Raw genomic sequence first — 18091 nt, 5'->3', positions numbered from 1 at the left:
CGCATCTGATTTCAGTTCCAGAGCGATTCCTCCGATGAGTCCTTGATACTTAGTCGTTTTTGGCAAAATTTCTGACTTTTTTGAAAATTTCACAATTTTGTGAAAACTTCCACAAATTGAGGTTCTAGTATGTTATAGGGCATCCCAGGAGGGCTCCATATGTGTGGGTAAAATATATATCCCACAGGGGGAAAATTGAAAAAAAGCTGAAAAAAAAAATTTTTTTGGGACTTAGAAAATTTTTCAACTTGTGTCAGACTTCCAGAGAGGGGAGCATGTCAGTGCGCGCATCCGATTTCAGTTCCAGAGCGATTCCTCCGATGAGTCCTTGATACTAAGTCGTTTTTGGCAAAATTTCTGAGTTTTTTGAAAATTTCACAATTTTGTGAAAACTTCCACAAAATGAGGTTCTAGTATGTTATAGGGCATCCCAGGAGGGCTCCATATGTGTGGGTAAAATATATATCCCACAGGGGGAAAATTGAAAAAAAGCTGAAAAAAAATTTTTTTGGGGACTTAGAAAATTTTTCAACTTGTGTCAGACTTCCAGAGAGGGGAGCATGTCAGTGCGCGCATCTGATTTCAGTTCCAGAGCGATTCCTCCGATGAGTCCTTGATACTTAGTCATTTTTGGCAAAATTTCTGACTTTTTTGAAAATTTCACAATTTTGTGAAAACTTCCACAAAATGAGGTTCTAGTATGTTATAGGGCATCCCAGGAGAGCTCCATATGTTTGGGTAAAATATATATCCCACAGGGGGAAAATTGAAAAAAAGCTGAAAAAAAAAATTTTTTTGGGACTTAGAAAATTTTTCAACTTGTGTCAGACTTCCAGAGAGGGGAGCATGTCAGTGCGCGCATCCGATTTCAGTTCCAGAGCGATTCCTCCGATGAGTCCTTGATACTTAGTCGTTTTTGGCAAAATTTCTGACTTTTTTGAACATTTCACAATTTTGTGAAAACTTCCACAAAATGAGGTTCTAGTATGTTATAGGGCATCCCAGGAGGGCTCCATATGTGTGGGTAAAATATATATCCCACAGGGGGAAAATTGAAAAAAAGCTGAAAAAAAAAATTTTTTTGGGACTTAGAAAATTTTTCAACTTGTGTCAGACTTCCAGAGAGGGGAGCATGTCAGTGCGCGCATCCGATTTCAGTTCCAGAGTGATTCCTCCGATGAGTCCTTGATACTTAGTCGCTTTTGGCAAAATTTCTGAGTTTTTTGAAAATTTCACAATTTTGTGAAAACTTCCACAAAATGAGGATCTAGTATGTTATAGGGCATCCCAGGAGGGCTCCATATGTGTGGGTAAAATATATATCCCACAGGGGGAAAATTGAAAAAAAGCTGAAAAAAAAAATTTTTTTGGGACTTAGAAAATTTTTCAACTTGTGTCAGACTTCCAGAGAGGGGAGCATGTCAGTGCGCGCATCTGATTTCAGTTCCAGAGCGATGCCTCCGATGAGTCCTTGATACTTAGTCGTTTTTGGCAAAATTTCTGACTTTTTTGAAAATTTCACAATTTTGTGAAAACTTCCACAAAATGAGGTTCTAGTATGTTATAGGGCATCCCAGGAGGGCTCCATATGTGTGGGTAAAATATATATCCCACAGGGGGAAAATTGAAAAAAAGCTGAAAAAAAAAATTTTTTTGGGACTTAGAAAATTTTTCAACTTGTGTCAGACTTCCAGAGAGGGGAGCATGTCAGTGCGCGCATCCGATTTCAGTTCCAGAGTGATTCCTCCGATGAGTCCTTGATACTTAGTCGTTTTTGGCAAAATTTCTGAGTTTTTTGAAAATTTCACAATTTTGTCAAAACTTCCACAAAATGAGGATCTAGTATGTTATAGGGCATCCCAGGAGGGCTCCATATGTGTGGGTAAAATATATATCCCACAGGGGGAAAATTGAAAAAAAGCTGAAAAAAAAAATTTTTTTGGGACTTAGAAAATTTTTCAACTTGTGTCAGACTTCCAGAGAGGGGAGCATGTCAGTGCGCGCATCCGATTTCAGTTCCAGAGCGATGCCTCCGATGAGTCCTTGATACTAAGTCGTTTTTGGCAAAATTTCTGAGTTTTTTGAAAATTTCACAATTTTGTGAAAACTTCCACAAAATGAGGTTCTAGTATGTTATAGGGCATCCCAGGAGGGCTCCATATGTGTGGGTAAAATATATATCCCACAGGGGGAAAATTGAAAAAAAGCTGAAAAAAAAATTTTTTGGGGACTTAGAAAATTTTTCAACTTGTGCCAGACTTCCAGAAAGGGGAGCATGTCAGTGCGCGCATCTGATTTCAGTTCCAGAGCGATTCCTCCGATGAGTCCTTGATACTTAGTCGTTTTTGGCAAAATTTCTGACTTTTTTGAAAATTTCACAATTTTGTGAAAACTTCCACAAAATGAGGTTCTAGTATGTTATAGGGCATCCCAGGAGGGCTCCATATGTGTGGGTAAAATATATATCCCACAGGGGGAAAATTGAAAATAAGCTGAAAAAAAAAATTTTTTGGGGACTTAGAAAATTTTTCAACTTGTGTCAGACTTCCAGAGAGGGGAGCATGTCAGTGCGTGCATCCGATTTCAGTTCCAGAGCGATTCCTCCGATGAGTCCTTGATACTTAGTCGTTTTTGGCAAAATTTCTGAGTTTTTTGAAAATTTCACAATTTTGTGAAAACTTCCACAAAATGAGGTTCTAGTATGTTATAGGGCATCCCAGGAGGGCTCCATATGTGTGGGTAAAATATATATCCCACAGGGGGAAAATTGAAAAAAAGCTGAAAAAAAAATTTTTTTTTGGGACTTAGAAAATTTTTCAACTTGTGTCAGACTTCCAGAGAGGGGAGCATGTCAGTGCACGCATCCGATTTCAGTTCCAGAGCGATTCCTCCGATGAGTCCTTGATACTTAGTCGTTTTTGGCAAAATTTCTGAGTTTTTTGAAAATTTCACAATTTTGTGAAAACTTCCACAAAATGAGGTTCTAGTATGTTATAGGGCATCCCAGGAGGGCTCCATATGTGTGGGTAAAATATATATCCCACAGGGGGAAAATTGAAAAAAAGCTGAAAAAAAAAATTTTTTTGGGACTTAGAAAATTTTTCCACTTGTGTCAGACTTCCAGAGAGGGGAGCATGTCAGTGCGCGAATCCGATTTCAGTTCCAGAGCGATTCCTCCGATGAGTCCTTGATACTTAGTCATTTTTGGCAAAATTTCTGACTTTTTTGAAAATTTCACAATTTTGTGAAAACTTCCACAAAATGAGGTTGTAGTATGTTATAGGGCATCCCAGGAGAGCTCCATATGTGTGGGTAAAATATATATCCCACAGGGGGAAAATTGAAAAAAACCTGAAAAAAAATTTTTTGGGGGACTTAGAAAATTTTTCAAATTGTGTCAGACTTCCAGAGAGGGGAGCATGTCAGTGCGCGCATCTGATTTCAGTTCCAGAGCGATTCCTCCGATGAGTCCTTGATACTTAGTCGTTTTTGGCAAAATTTCTGACTTTTTTGAAAATTTCACAATTTTGTGAAAACTTCCACAAATTGAGGTTCTAGTATGTTATAGGGCATCCCAGGAGGGCTCCATATGTGTGGGTAAAATATATATCCCACAGGGGGAAAATTGAAAAAAAGCTGAAAAAAAAAATTTTTTTGGGACTTAGAAAATTTTTCAACTTGTGTCAGACTTCCAGAGAGGGGAGCATGTCAGTGCGCGCATCTGATTTCAGTTCCAGAGCGATTCCTCCGATGAGTCCTTGATACTTAGTCGTTTTTGGCAAAATTTCTGACTTTTTTGAAAATTTCACAATTTTGTGAAAACTTCCACAAAATGAGGTTGTAGTATGTTATAGGGCATCCCAGGAGAGCTCCATATGTGTGGGTAAAATATATATCCCACAGGGGGAAAATTGAAAAAAACCTGAAAAAAAAATTTTTGGGGGACTTAGAAAATTTTTCAAATTGTGTCAGACTTCCAGAGAGGGGAGCATGTCAGTGCGCGCATCTGATTTCAGTTCCAGAGCGATTCCTCCGATGAGTCCTTGATACTTAGTCGTTTTTGGCAAAATTTCTGACTTTTTTGAAAATTTCACAATTTTGTGAAAACTTCCACAAATTGAGGTTCTAGTATGTTATAGGGCATCCCAGGAGGGCTCCATATGTGTGGGTAAAATATATATCCCACAGGGGGAAAATTGAAAAAAAGCTGAAAAAAAAAATTTTTTTGGGACTTAGAAAATTTTTCAACTTGTGTCAGACTTCCAGAGAGGGGAGCATGTCAGTGCGCGCATCTGATTTCAGTTCCAGAGCGATTCCTCCGATGAGTCCTTGATACTTAGTCGTTTTTGGCAAAATTTCTGACTTTTTTGAAAATTTCACAATTTTGTGAAAACTTCCACAAAATGAGGTTCTAGTATGTTATAGGGCATCCCAGGAGGGCTCCATATGTGTGGGTAAAATATATATCCCACAGGGGGAAAATTGAAAAAAAGCTGAAAAAAAAAATTTTTTTGGGACTTAGAAAATTTTTCAACTTGTGTCAGACTTCCAGAGAGGGGAGCATGTCAGTGCGCGCATCCGATTTCAGTTCCAGAGCGATTCCTCCGATGAGTCCTTGATACTAAGTCGTTTTTGGCAAAATTTCTGAGTTTTTTGAAAATTTCACAATTTTGTGAAAACTTCCACAAAATGAGGTTCTAGTATGTTATAGGGCATCCCAGGAGGGCTCCATATGTGTGGGTAAAATATATATCCCACAGGGGGAAAATTGAAAAAAAGCTGAAAAAAAAAATTTTTTTGGGACTTAGAAAATTTTTCAACTTGTGTCAGACTTCCAGAGAGGGGAGCATGTCAGTGCGCGCATCCGATTTCAGTTCCAGAGCGATTCCTCCGATGAGTCCTTGATACTAAGTCGTTTTTGGCAAAATTTCTGAGTTTTTTGAAAATTTCACAATTTTGTGAAAACTTCCACAAAATGAGGTTCTAGTATGTTATAGGGCATCCCAGGAGGGCTCCATATGTGTGGGTAAAATATATATCCCACAGGGGGAAAATTGAAAAAAAGCTGAAAAAAAATTTTTTTGGGGACTTAGAAAATTTTTCAACTTGTGTCAGACTTCCAGAGAGGGGAGCATGTCAGTGCGCGCATCTGATTTCAGTTCCAGAGCGATTCCTCCGATGAGTCCTTGATACTTAGTCGTTTTTGGCAAAATTTCTGACTTTTTTGAAAATTTCACAATTTTGTGAAAACTTCCACAAAATGAGGTTCTAGTATGTTATAGGGCATCCCAGGAGGGCTCCATATGTGTGGGTAAAATATATATCCCACAGGGGGAAAATTGAAAAAAAGCTGAAAAAAAAAATTTTTTTGGGACTTAGAAAATTTTTCAACTTGTGTCAGACTTCCAGAGAGGGGAGCATGTCAGTGCGCGCATCCGATTTCAGTTCCAGAGCGATTCCTCCGATGAGTCCTTGATACTTAGTCGTTTTTGGCAAAATTTCTGACTTTTTTGAACATTTCACAATTTTGTGAAAACTTCCACAAAATGAGGTTCTAGTATGTTATAGGGCATCCCAGGAGGGCTCCATATGTGTGGGTAAAATATATATCCCACAGGGGGAAAATTGAAAAAAAGCTGAAAAAAAAAATTTTTTTGGGACTTAGAAAATTTTTCAACTTGTGTCAGACTTCCAGAGAGGGGAGCATGTCAGTGCGCGCATCCGATTTCAGTTCCAGAGCGATTCCTCCGATGAGTCCTTGATACTTAGTCGTTTTTGGCAAAATTTCTGAGTTTTTTGAAAATTTCACAATTTTGTGAAAACTTCCACAAAATGAGGTTCTAGTATGTTATAGGGCATCCCAGGAGGGCTCCATATGTGTGGGTAAAATATATATCCCACAGGGGGAAAATTGAAAAAAAGCTGAAAAAAAAAATTTTTTGGGGACTTAGAAAATTTTTCAACTTGTGTCAGACTTCCAGAGAGGGGAGCATGTCAGTGCGCGCATCCGATTTCAGTTCAAGAGCGATTCCTCCGATGAGTCCTTGATACTAAGTCGTTTTTGGCAAAATTTCTGAGTTTTTTGAAAATTTCACAATTTTGTGAAAACTTCCACAAAATGAGGTTCTAGTATGTTATAGGGCATCCCAGGAGGGCTCCATATGTGTGGGTAAAATATATATCCCACAGGGGGAAAATTGAAAAAAAGCTGAAAAAAAAAATTTTTTTGGGACTTAGAAAATTTTTCAACTTGTGTCAGACTTCCAGAGAGGGGAGCATGTCAGTGCGCGCATCCGATTTCAGTTCCAGAGCGATTCCTCCGATGAGTCCTTGATACTAAGTCGTTTTTGGCAAAATTTCTGAGTTTTTTGAAAATTTCACAATTTTGTGAAAACTTCCACAAAATGAGGTTCTAGTATGTTATAGGGAATCCCAGGAGGGCTCCATATGTGTGGGTAAAATATATATCCCACAGGGGGAAAATTGAAAAAAAGCTGAAAAAAAAAAATTTTTTGGGACTTAGAAAATTTTTCAACTTGTGTCAGACTTCCAGAGAGGGGAGCATGTCAGTGCGCGCATCCGATTTCAGTTCCAGAGCGATTCCTCCGATGAGTCCTTGATACTTAGTCGTTTTTGGCAAAATTTCTGAGTTTTTTGAACATTTCACAATTTTGTGAAAACTTCCACAAAATGAGGTTCTAGTATGTTATAGGGCATCCCAGGAGGGCTCCATATGTGTGGGTAAAATATATATCCCACAGGGGGAAAATTGAAAAAAAGCTGAAAAAAAAAATTTTTTTGGGACTTAGAAAATTTTTCAACTTGTGTCAGACTTCCAGAGAGGGGAGCATGTCAGTGCGCGCATCCGATTTCAGTTCCAGAGCGATTCCTCCGATGAGTCCTTGATACTAAGTCGTTTTTGGCAAAATTTCTGAGTTTTTTGAAAATTTCACAATTTTGTGAAAACTTCCACAAAATGAGGTTCTAGTATGTTATAGGGCATCCCAGGAGGGCTCCATATGTGTGGGTAAAATATATATCCCACAGGGGGAAAATTGAAAAAAAGCTGAAAAAAAAAATTTTTTTGGGACTTAGAAAATTTTTCAACTTGTGTCAGACTTCCAGAGAGGGGAGCATGTCAGTGCGCGCATCCGATTTCAGTTCCAGAGCGATTCCTCCGATGAGTCCTTGATACTAAGTCGTTTTTGGCAAAATTTCTGAGTTTTTTGAACATTTCACAATTTTGTGAAAACTTCCACAAAATGAGGTTCTAGTATGTTATAGGGCATCCCAGGAGGGCTCCATATGTGTGGGTAAAATATATATCCCACAGGGGGAAAATTGAAAAAAAGCTGAAAAAAAAAATTTTTTGGGGACTTAGAAAATTTTTCAACTTGTGTCAGACTTCCAGAGAGGGGAGCATGTCAGTGCGCGCATCCGATTTCAGTTCAAGAGCGATTCCTCCGATGAGTCCTTGATACTAAGTCGTTTTTGGCAAAATTTCTGAGTTTTTTGAAAATTTCACAATTTTGTGAAAACTTCCACAAAATGAGGTTCTAGTATGTTATAGGGCATCCCAGGAGGGCTCCATATGTGTGGGTAAAATATATATCCCACAGGGGGAAAATTGAAAAAAAGCTGAAAAAAAAATTTTTTTGGGACTTAGAAAATTTTTCAACTTGTGTCAGACTTCCAGAGAGGGGAGCATGTCAGTGCGCGCATCCGATTTCAGTTCCAGAGCGATTCCTCCGATGAGTCCTTGATACTAAGTCGTTTTTGGCAAAATTTCTGAGTTTTTTGAAAATTTCACAATTTTGTGAAAACTTCCACAAAATGAGGTTCTAGTATGTTATAGGGCATCCCAGGAGGGCTCCATATGTGTGGGTAAAATATATATCCCACAGGGGGAAAATTGAAAAAAAGCTGAAAAAAAAAAATTTTTTGGGACTTAGAAAATTTTTCAACTTGTGTCAGACTTCCAGAGAGGGGAGCATGTCAGTGCGCGCATCCGATTTCAGTTCCAGAGCGATTCCTCCGATGAGTCCTTGATACTTAGTCGTTTTTGGCAAAATTTCTGAGTTTTTTGAACATTTCACAATTTTGTGAAAACTTCCACAAAATGAGGTTCTAGTATGTTATAGGGCATCCCAGGAGGGCTCCATATGTGTGGGTAAAATATATATCCCACAGGGGGAAAATTGAAAAAAAGCTGAAAAAAAAAATTTTTTTGGGACTTAGAAAATTTTTCAACTTGTGTCAGACTTCCAGAGAGGGGAGCATGTCAGTGCGCGCATCCGATTTCAGTTCCAGAGCGATTCCTCCGATGAGTCCTTGATACTAAGTCGTTTTTGGCAAAATTTCTGAGTTTTTTGAAAATTTCACAATTTTGTGAAAACTTCCACAAAATGAGGTTCTAGTATGTTATAGGGCATCCCAGGAGGGCTCCATATGTGTGGGTAAAATATATATCCCACAGGGGGAAAATTGAAAAAAAGCTGAAAAAAAAAATTTTTTTGGGACTTAGAAAATTTTTCAACTTGTGTCAGACTTCCAGAGAGGGGAGCATGTCAGTGCGCGCATCCGATTTCAGTTCCAGAGCGATTCCTCCGATGAGTCCTTGATACTAAGTCGTTTTTGGCAAAATTTCTGAGTTTTTTGAACATTTCACAATTTTGTGAAAACTTCCACAAAATGAGGTTCTAGTATGTTATAGGGCATCCCAGGAGGGCTCCATATGTGTGGGTAAAATATATATCCCACAGGGGGAAAATTGAAAAAAAGCTGAAAAAAAAAATTTTTTTGGGACTTAGAAAATTTTTCAACTTGTGTCAGACTTCCAGAGAGGGGAGCATGTCAGTGCGCGCATCCGATTTCAGTTCCAGAGCGATTCCTCCGATGAGTCCTTGATACTTAGTCGTTTTTGGCAAAATTTCTGAGTTTTTTGAAAATTTCACAATTTTGTGAAAACTTCCACAAAATGAGGTTCTAGTATGTTATAGGGCATCCCAGGAGAGCTCCATATGTGTGGGTAAAATATATATCCCACAGGGGGAAAATTGAAAAAAAGCTGAAAAAAAAATTTTTTTTGGGACTTAGAAAATTTTTCAACTTGTGTCAGACTTCCAGAGAGGGGAGCATGTCAGTGCGCGCATCCGATTTCAGTTCCAGAGCGATTCCTCCAATGAGTCCTTGATACTTAGTCGTTTTTGGCAAAATTTCTGACTTTTTTGAAAATTTCACAATTTTGTGAAAACTTCCACAAAATGAGGTTCTAGTATGTTATAGGGCATCCCAGGAGGGCTCCATATGTGTGGGTAAAATATATATCCCACAGGGGGAAAATTGAAAAAAAGCTGAAAAAAAAAATTTTTTTGGGACTTAGAAAATTTTTCAACTTGTGTCAGACTTCCATAGAGGGGAGCATGTCAGTGCGCGCATCCGATTTCAGTTCCAGAGCGATTCCTCCGATGAGTCCTTGATACTTAGTCGTTTTTGGCAAAATTTCTGACTTTTTGAAAATTTCACAATTTTGTGAAAACTTCCACAAAATGAGGTTCTAGTATGTTAGAGGGCATCCCAGGAGGGCTCCAAATGTGTGGGTAAAATATATATCCCACAGGGGGGAAATTGAAAAAAATTAGAAAAAAAAATTTTTTTGGACTTAGAAAATTTTTCAACTTGTGTCAGACTTCCATAGAGGGGAGCATGTCAGTGCGCGCATCCGATTTCAGTTCCAGAGCGATTCCTCCGATGAGTCCTTGATACTTAGTCTTTTTCAGAAGTCAGAATTTTGACTTCCAGGACCCACAAATCGTTGATAAATTGAGCCCGCTCACCAGTTCCAAGTGTTTTGGGGTCTCCCCGGTACCAGTAATGCAGCCTGCTCACTATATGTCGCAAAATAGAAAAAAAGTGAAAAAGAACCAGAATGAGGAAATTCCAGGGAGCCGAATCCGCCTGACAGTTCCAGGCGATCGGGTAGTTTTTGACATGTGTCCCTAAAGTGGGAATAGGGTGACACTTCATACAGAGACCTAGTTTTGCACACCACCGGCAGAATATATAAGAGAGACGGACCTCTCAGCCTCGACACATTTCGACTCATTTAAGCTGTTTTTCACCTCTGTAGACCCGGGCACGTGTTTTGGCTATGAGTCCCTGTTCAGCTGGAGGTCTGCACCTTGGCTGAACCCAGACTTCCGCAGCTGCGTGGGGGGACTTTTGCCGGTCGCCCATCCCAAGTAAGAGAGGTGTTCCTGGGTTGAAGTGAGCCTGGCCAGACCCCCCCGCAGGCCCTGGTTCTCCACATGGGGGCGCCGTCAAGGCTAAAATCTGGATTTTTAGGCTGAGGAGAGGCTCCATGAGGGCGAATGCTTTCGTGGCTTCGACCCCAGTGCTGTTCCACATCCAGTACCCCCTCTGCAAGGGCGCCTGTACCCGAGTCACGCTTCCAGGACTTGTGGGCACGTATCTCCCGATGACAGGGGTTTGCAGCCTCCGTATTTGGGCAAGTCCCTACATGCACCCCTGCTCTTCCTCCGATCGATCTGGCACAGCGCTCCCGGGTGGGGAGGTGGCGCCGCTCGCTCGGCCCGGACTTTGGAGCCCGCGCCGGCTTAAGGTGAGCGGTCCCCTTCCTCCTCTACCCCCGGGCTTCCGACAAATATCTTTTGGGCGCGCACGCCGGCCTCGCATCCCGTCTGCGGAGGTGGCCGAGCCGTGGGGAGTTTGACTCGAACCGAGCGAAGGTAGCGTTCCGACGACCCGCACGGGCGAACGGCGGGGCGCCCACCCACCCAGGCGTGGGGGCCCGTCGTCCGAATCGCTCGCTGTGCGGGGAAGCACAGCGATCTTCTCCGAGGGAGGCCCTTTTCTTCCAGATGCGTACCCGGCCAGCGGAGGCCCGCACCGCCCCTCGTGTCCGAAAGGGCGGCCTCCGCGGCGGTGGCGACAGCGGCGGCGGTGGGTGGCCTCTCCGCGCCACTGCCGAGCTTCGCGATTTCCAGTCTTTTCCCGAGCCCCTACGTCAGTGGGGAGGACGACAGAGGTGTGGAGGCAGGCGAAGGGGGTTCTCACCGTGCGGTGTGCCCCAGCCCGACCGTCGCCTTCCCCCTCAACCCTCGTCCTCCCAGGCAGCTCGGCCAGGGAGCAGGAGAGAGAGCGAGAGAGGGAGAGCGGAAACCCCAGAGCCAAGGGGTTAGATGGAGAATGGGAGAAGGAACGAGGGCCAAGAGGTAGGGAGTACGGTGAAAGGCCGACCTGGGATCCCCCGCGCTCCCACCCCGGGCGGGGAGCATCCCTGGGAAGAAAAGCCGCTCGGGCATCCCTTTGAGGTTATGGGCGCGAGTGGGAAGAGGGACTACGCTGGAGGGCGACGCCGACACGGCCAGGCCGACGACCACCCACGCGACCTCCGCGTCGCCGGGTTAGTGCCAGAGCCGCGGCGGACCCCGACGGCCAGCCCCCCTCTCCCAATCCTCGTGCCTGTCCACCGGTGGGTCGAGGACCCCCCACGGCGGAGGCAGGTCTAAGCCAGACGGTGGCGCCGCATAGGCCCACCCCCGCACGCCATCTCCCCGAGCGACCCTGTGTGTCGTCTTGGGTGCGGTTGGTGAGACGGGGGCGGCCGTGGCATCCTCCGGAGGCCAGTCACCTCGCCCTCCCCGTGCAAGGGGTGTTTTCCAGACGCCTGCCGCTTCGGGACCACGCACCGCACAGCGAGCCGCTCCTCCCGCACATGTCCCCGGTGCTGCGAGGGCTCTGTTCCCCGGCCCCCCAGGGAAGCCCCATGCCATCCCGCATCCTCTCCGGACGCCGCACGCCCTGCCTATACCCGTTCCGTCCGGGCGCCCTGCCGCCGTGGGGCTCTTCTGCCGCCTTCTCTTAATGCAGGCCTCTCCTCTCCCGAACCTCGACACGGTCCAGTCGTGTTGGGGGGCTACCTGGTTGATCCTGCCAGTAGCATATGCTTAATATAATAAATTTGAGAAACACAGAGTTTTTTTATGGGCATAAAACATTCAAATTTTATTACAACATTTAAAATTACACGTAGAATACAATATAAGGTGACAGTATATAGATGGTGGCCAAGAAAGGTATTCACTGAAGAAGACAGCCGGCAACAAAAGTCCACATAATCCCAAAAATTCATGCAGCAGAGTAATATAAATACTAAAACCAATAGTAATAGCATATTGGTATATATCGGAACACAATTGTAAATATGTTTCCGAGTAAAGTAATTATTGCTAAAGAAAGGGATTATCAAAGGGACAGGTCCTATGTGTTAGGCAGTCTTACCCAGTGAAAATCAATCACAGGCCAGTGATAATAGCCACACAATGGCAAACCCCCAATATATAGATGGTGGCCAAGGAAGATGTACGCTGAGGAAAATAGCCAGCAGTAAAAGTCCCCATGATCCCAAAATACATGCAGTAAAATAATCCAATAATGAAAATGAGGTGATTGCTGTTAAAGAGAGGGATAACCATAGGGACAATTCTTATATATTAGGTCATCTTACCCAGTGAGAAGCCAATCACTGGCTAGTGATAGTAGCCGCGCAGTAGCAAGCCCCCGACGCGCGTTTCGTGGCCCAAAAATGGCCGCTTCCTCAAGGGGAAGGTGCAGAAGTGGGAGAACGGGGCCCTTTTCAGCCGTGGCGTCGGTCACGTGTGGCCACACGTGACCGATCACCTGATTAGCAAATAGGCGTGGTTTGATGCCGGTGAGCGGCGCATGCGTCGCCACCCCCCGCCCCAGGACGCGAGCCCAAGCCGTCAGGGGCCAGTGAGCAAGCGCGAGCGCGCGGCCAAAAGCAAGGCCGGGCGCCCGCGCACGCACCAGCCCCGCTGAGACAGCCGGGCGCGCGACCCACAGCGGAGGAAGCGGAGCACGCGCACAACATCAAAAAGGCACGGATAAAAGCGGAAGAAGATAAGGTGCATATAAATTTCATGTAGTATATATAACACTGCATTTAAAGGTGTATCATATCTCAAAAATAAACGGTTTGAATTAAGAAAAATACAATCAGATCACTTTGTCAATAGTTAATCCACCAATTTGATGCAGTGTACGGAAAGATCACTTTCAAAGCGATGGTATTTTCATATATCATTTGTAGTAGCTGCATCCACCAACATCTGACCGATTCGCAGATGATTCAATTCAGGCATCAATATGCATCATCCGGCATAGAGGGGCCCAATACTCCAGACATATGCTAAAAACTAGAAATAAATATAAAATTAGAAACTGGGGAAACCCCATATGTACAATAAAAACAAATAATGCCAAAGCGCAACAAGATTCTTTAAGGCACAGAAAGGGGGGAGAAGAAAAGAAAGGGAAAGGGACCACGGAGGAACAGATCCACAAGGGACTAAATTGAATAGATAATCATCAGTCAAGTTTACAAAAATGAGGAGAAAGACAGAGACTCATTTAAACCGTATGGGGATAAAGTGTCCAACATGGTAATCCACTTAGTCTCGGCACGTGCCAAGGCTTTTCTCACTTTGCCCCCCCGGGCACCCATATGAACCACATCTATCCCACGAACTTTGAGGCATCCAGGGTCGCAATTATGGGCGACCCTGAAATGTCTCGGAATTGTTTTTAATTCAGTGACATCAGCCACTGTCCTGGCCGCGCCAATGTCCCGCACATGCTCCCGTATGCGTACCCGGAGCTCCCTGGATGTCAGACCAATATATATCAGAGAGCAGTCACAAGTTGCGTAATAAATTACGTTGCTCGTGCCACACGAGATGTAATGTCTGATGTCAAACTGTCTTGTACCATCCGAGGACGCAAACGTGGTGCAGCGGAGGACATTGGCGCAGGCACGACAGTGGCCGCAGGGGAACATGCCCAAAGTAGGGCCACGGGAGCCGAAGGGGTTTGATTTTTTCACAACGTAGTGGCTCGACACTAAAATATCTTTCAAGTTATTAGACCGTCTAGGGGTCATTAGGGGATAATCCCCAAGAGTCGGTCCCAGGGAGGCATCGGTCATCAGGATACTCCAGTGCTTCGTCATTATACTCCTCATGTTGTCCCACTCGTGATTAAATGTGGATATATACCGTATCTTCTTCTGCCCATCATCATTGATTTTATATGCTTTATTTGGGTATAATAAATGGTTTCTTGGGGTACGTGACCAGCCGTGGCGTTGGTCACGTGTGGCCACACATGACCGATCACCTGATTAGCAAATAGGCGTGGTTTGATGCCGGTGAGCGGCGCATGCGTCGCCACCCCCCGCCCCAGGACGCGAGCCCAAGCCGTCAGGGGCCAGTGCGCAAGCGCGAGCGCGCGGCCAAAAACAAGGCCGGGCGCCCGCGCACGCACCAGCCCCGCTGAGACAGCCGGGCGCGCGACCCACAGCGGAGGGAGCGGAGCACGCGCACAACATCAAAAAGGCACGGATAAAAGCGGAAGAAGATAAGGTGCATATAAATTTCATGTAGTAAATATAACACTGCATTTAAAGGTGTATCATATCTCAAAAATAGACGGTTTGAATTAAGAAAAATACAATCAGATCACTTTGTCAATAGTTAATCCACCAATTTGATGCAGTGTACGGAAAGATCACTTTCAAAGCGATGGTATTTTCATATATCATTTGTAGTAGCTGCATCCACCAACATCTGACCGATTTGCAGATGATTCAATTCAGGCATCAATATGCATCATCCGGCATAGAGGGGCCCAATACTCCAGACATACGCTAAAAACTAGAAATAAATATAAGATTAGAAACTGGGGAAACCCCATATGTACAATAAAAACAAATAATGCCAAAGCGCAACAAGATTCTTTAAGGCACAGAAAGGGGGGAGAAGAAAAGAAAGGGAAAGGGACCACGGAGGAACAGATCCACAAGGGACTAAATTGAATAGATAATCGTCAGTCAAGTTTACAAAAATGAGGAGAAAGACAGAGACTCATTTAAACCGTATGGGGATAAAGTGTCCAACATGGTAATCCACTTAGTCTCGGCACGTGCCAAGGCTTTTCTCACATTGCCCCCCCGGGCACCCATATGAACCACATCTATCCCACGAACTTTGAGGCATCCAGGGTCGCAATTATGGGCGACCCTGAAATGTCTTGGAATTGTTTTTAATTCAGTGACATCAGCCACTGTCCTGGCCGTGCCAATGTCCCGCACATGCTCCCGTATGCGTACCCGGAGCTCCCTGGATGTCAGACCAATATATATCAGAGAGCAGTCACAAGTTGCGTAATAAATTACGTTGCTCGTGCCACACGATGTCAAACTGTCTTGTACCATCTTGTACCATCCGAGGACGCAAACGTGGTGCAGCGGAGGACATTGGCGCAGGCACGACAGTGGCCGCAGGGGAACATGCCCAAAGTAGGGCCACGGGAGACGAAGGGGTTTGATTTTTTCGCAACGTAGTGGCTCGACACTAAAATATCTTTCAAGTTATTAGACCGTCTAGGGGTCATTAGGGGATAATCCCCAAGAGTCGGTCCCAGGGAGGCATCGGTCATCAGGATACTCCAGTGCTTCGTCATTATACTCCTCATGTTGTCCCACTCGTGATTAAATGTGGATATATACCGTATCTTCTTCTGCCCATCATCATTGATTTTATATGCTTTATTTGGGTATAATAAATGGTTTCTTGGGGTACGCCTAGCGCGTTCGTAACCCCGCCTCACACACCTATTACTGTAGCCACGTGATGCGAATCTTGATTTGAGGTCGATAGCTTGCTTCTCAAATTTATGGTCCGATGAACAAATCCGCCTCGCCCTCAGGAATTGCCCGACCGGGACGGCCCTTATTGTGGTTGGATGGTGGGCACTACTTGCATGAATAAGGGAATTGGTCGACGTTGGTTTCCTATAGATGTCCGTCTGAAGGCGGCCCATATCGTCCACCTCCAGACAGACATCCAGGAATTCAATCTTAGATACATCATATTTATGTGTCAACCGAATTCCCCACATATTTGTATTTAACTGTGCCATGAAACTCTCAAGCTGCTGCACCGACCCACGCCAAAGAAACAAAATATCATCGATGTAACGCAGCCAACACAGCGCATGGTCCGCGACCCCCGCGCCTCCGTCGCCAAAAATCAGTCTCTTCCATGCGCCTAGGAAGAGATTGGCGTACGAAGGCGCGCAGGCCGCCCCCATCGCTGTGCCGCGCTTCTGTAAATAGATATTATCTTTGAACAAAAAATAAATATGTGTGAGTACAAAGTGCAACAGCTCGCAGATAAAATAATTTATTACGCAACTTGTGACTGCTCTCTGATATATATTGATCTGACATCCAGGGAGCTCCGGGTACGCATACGGGAGCATGTGCGGGACATTGGCGCGGCCAGGACAGTGGCTGATGTCACTGAATTAAAAACAATTCCAAGACATTTCAGGGTCGCCCATAATTGCGACCCTGGATGCCTCAAAGTTCGTGGGATAGATGTGGTTCATATGGGTGCCCGGGGGGGCAATGTGAGAAAAGCCTTGGCACGTGCCGAGACTAAGTGGATTACCATGTTGGACACTTTATCCCCATACGGTTTAAATGAGTCTCTGTCTTTCTCCTCATTTTTGTAAACTTGACTGACGATTATCTATTCAATTTAGTCCCTTGTTGATCTGTTCCTCCGTGGTCCCTTTCCCTTTCTTTTCTTCTCCCCCCTTTCTGTGCCTTAAAGAATCTTGTTGCGCTTTGGCATTATTTGTTTTTATTGTACATATGGGGTTTCCCCAGTTTCTAATTTTATATTTATTTCTAGTTTTTAGCGTATGTCTGGAGTATTGGGCCCCTCTATGCCGGATGATGCATATTGATGCCTGAATTGAATTATCTGCGAATCGGTCAGATGTTGGTGGATGCAGCTACTACAAATGATATATGAAAATACCATCGCTTTGAAAGTGATCTTTCCGTACACTGCATCAAATTGGTGGATTAACTATTGACAAAGTGATCTGATTGTATTTTTCTTAATTCAAACCGTCTATTTTTGAGATATGATACACCTTTAAATGCAGTGTTATATTTACTACATGAAATTTATATGCACCTTATCTTCTTCCGCTTTTATCCGTGCCTTTTTGATGTTGTGCGCGTGCTCCGCTCCCTCCGCTGTGGGTCGCGCGCCCGGCTGTCTCAGCGGGGCTGGTGCGTGCGCGGGCGCCCGGCCTTGTTTTTGGCCGCGCGCTCGCGCTTGCGCACTGGCCCCTGACGGCTTGGGCTCGCGTCCTGGGGCGGGGGGTGGCGACGCATGTGCCGCTCACCGGCATCAAACCACGCCTATTTGCTAATCAGGTGATCGGTCACGTGTGGCCACACGTGACCAACGCCACGGCTGGTCACGTACCCCAAGAAACCATTTATTATACCCAAATAAAGCATATAAAATCAATGATGATGGGCAGAAGAAGATACGGTATATATCCACATTTAATCACAAGTGGGACAACATGAGGGGTATAATGACGAAGCACTGGAGTATCCTGATGACCGATGCCTCCCTGGGACCGACTCTTGGGGATTATCCCCTAATGACCCCTAGACGGTCTAATAACTTGAAAGATATTTTAGTGTCGAGCCACTACGTTGCGAAAAAATCAAACCCCTTCGTCTCCCGTGGCCCTACTTTGGGCATGTTCCCCTGCGGCCACTGTCGTGCCTGCGCCAATGTCCTCCGCTGCACCACGTTTGCGTCCTCGGATGGTACAAGACAGTTTGACATCAGACATTACATCTCGTGTGGCACGAGCAACGTAATTTATTACGCAATTTGTGACTGCTCTCTGATATATATTGGTCTGACATCAAGGGAGCTCCGGGTACGCATACGGGAGCATGTGCGGGACATTGGCGCGGCCAGGACAGTGGCTGATGTCACTGAATTAAAAACAATTCCGAGACATTTCAGGGTCGCCCATAATTGCGACCCTGGATGCCTCAAAGTTCGTGGGATAGATGTGGTTCATATGGGTGCCCGGGGGGGCAATGTGAGAAAAGCCTTGGCACGTGCCGAGACTAAGTGGATTACCATGTTGGACACTTTATCCCCAT

Source organism: Phyllobates terribilis, unplaced genomic scaffold (assembly GCF_046119375.1).
Source record: "Phyllobates terribilis strain yellow unplaced genomic scaffold, ASM4611937v1 Scaffold_7__3_contigs__length_470593459, whole genome shotgun sequence".
NCBI classification, from domain to species: Eukaryota; Metazoa; Chordata; class Amphibia; order Anura; family Dendrobatidae; genus Phyllobates; species Phyllobates terribilis.
The sequence above is the reverse complement of the archived record's forward strand: the minus strand, read 5'-3'. Positions refer to the sequence as shown.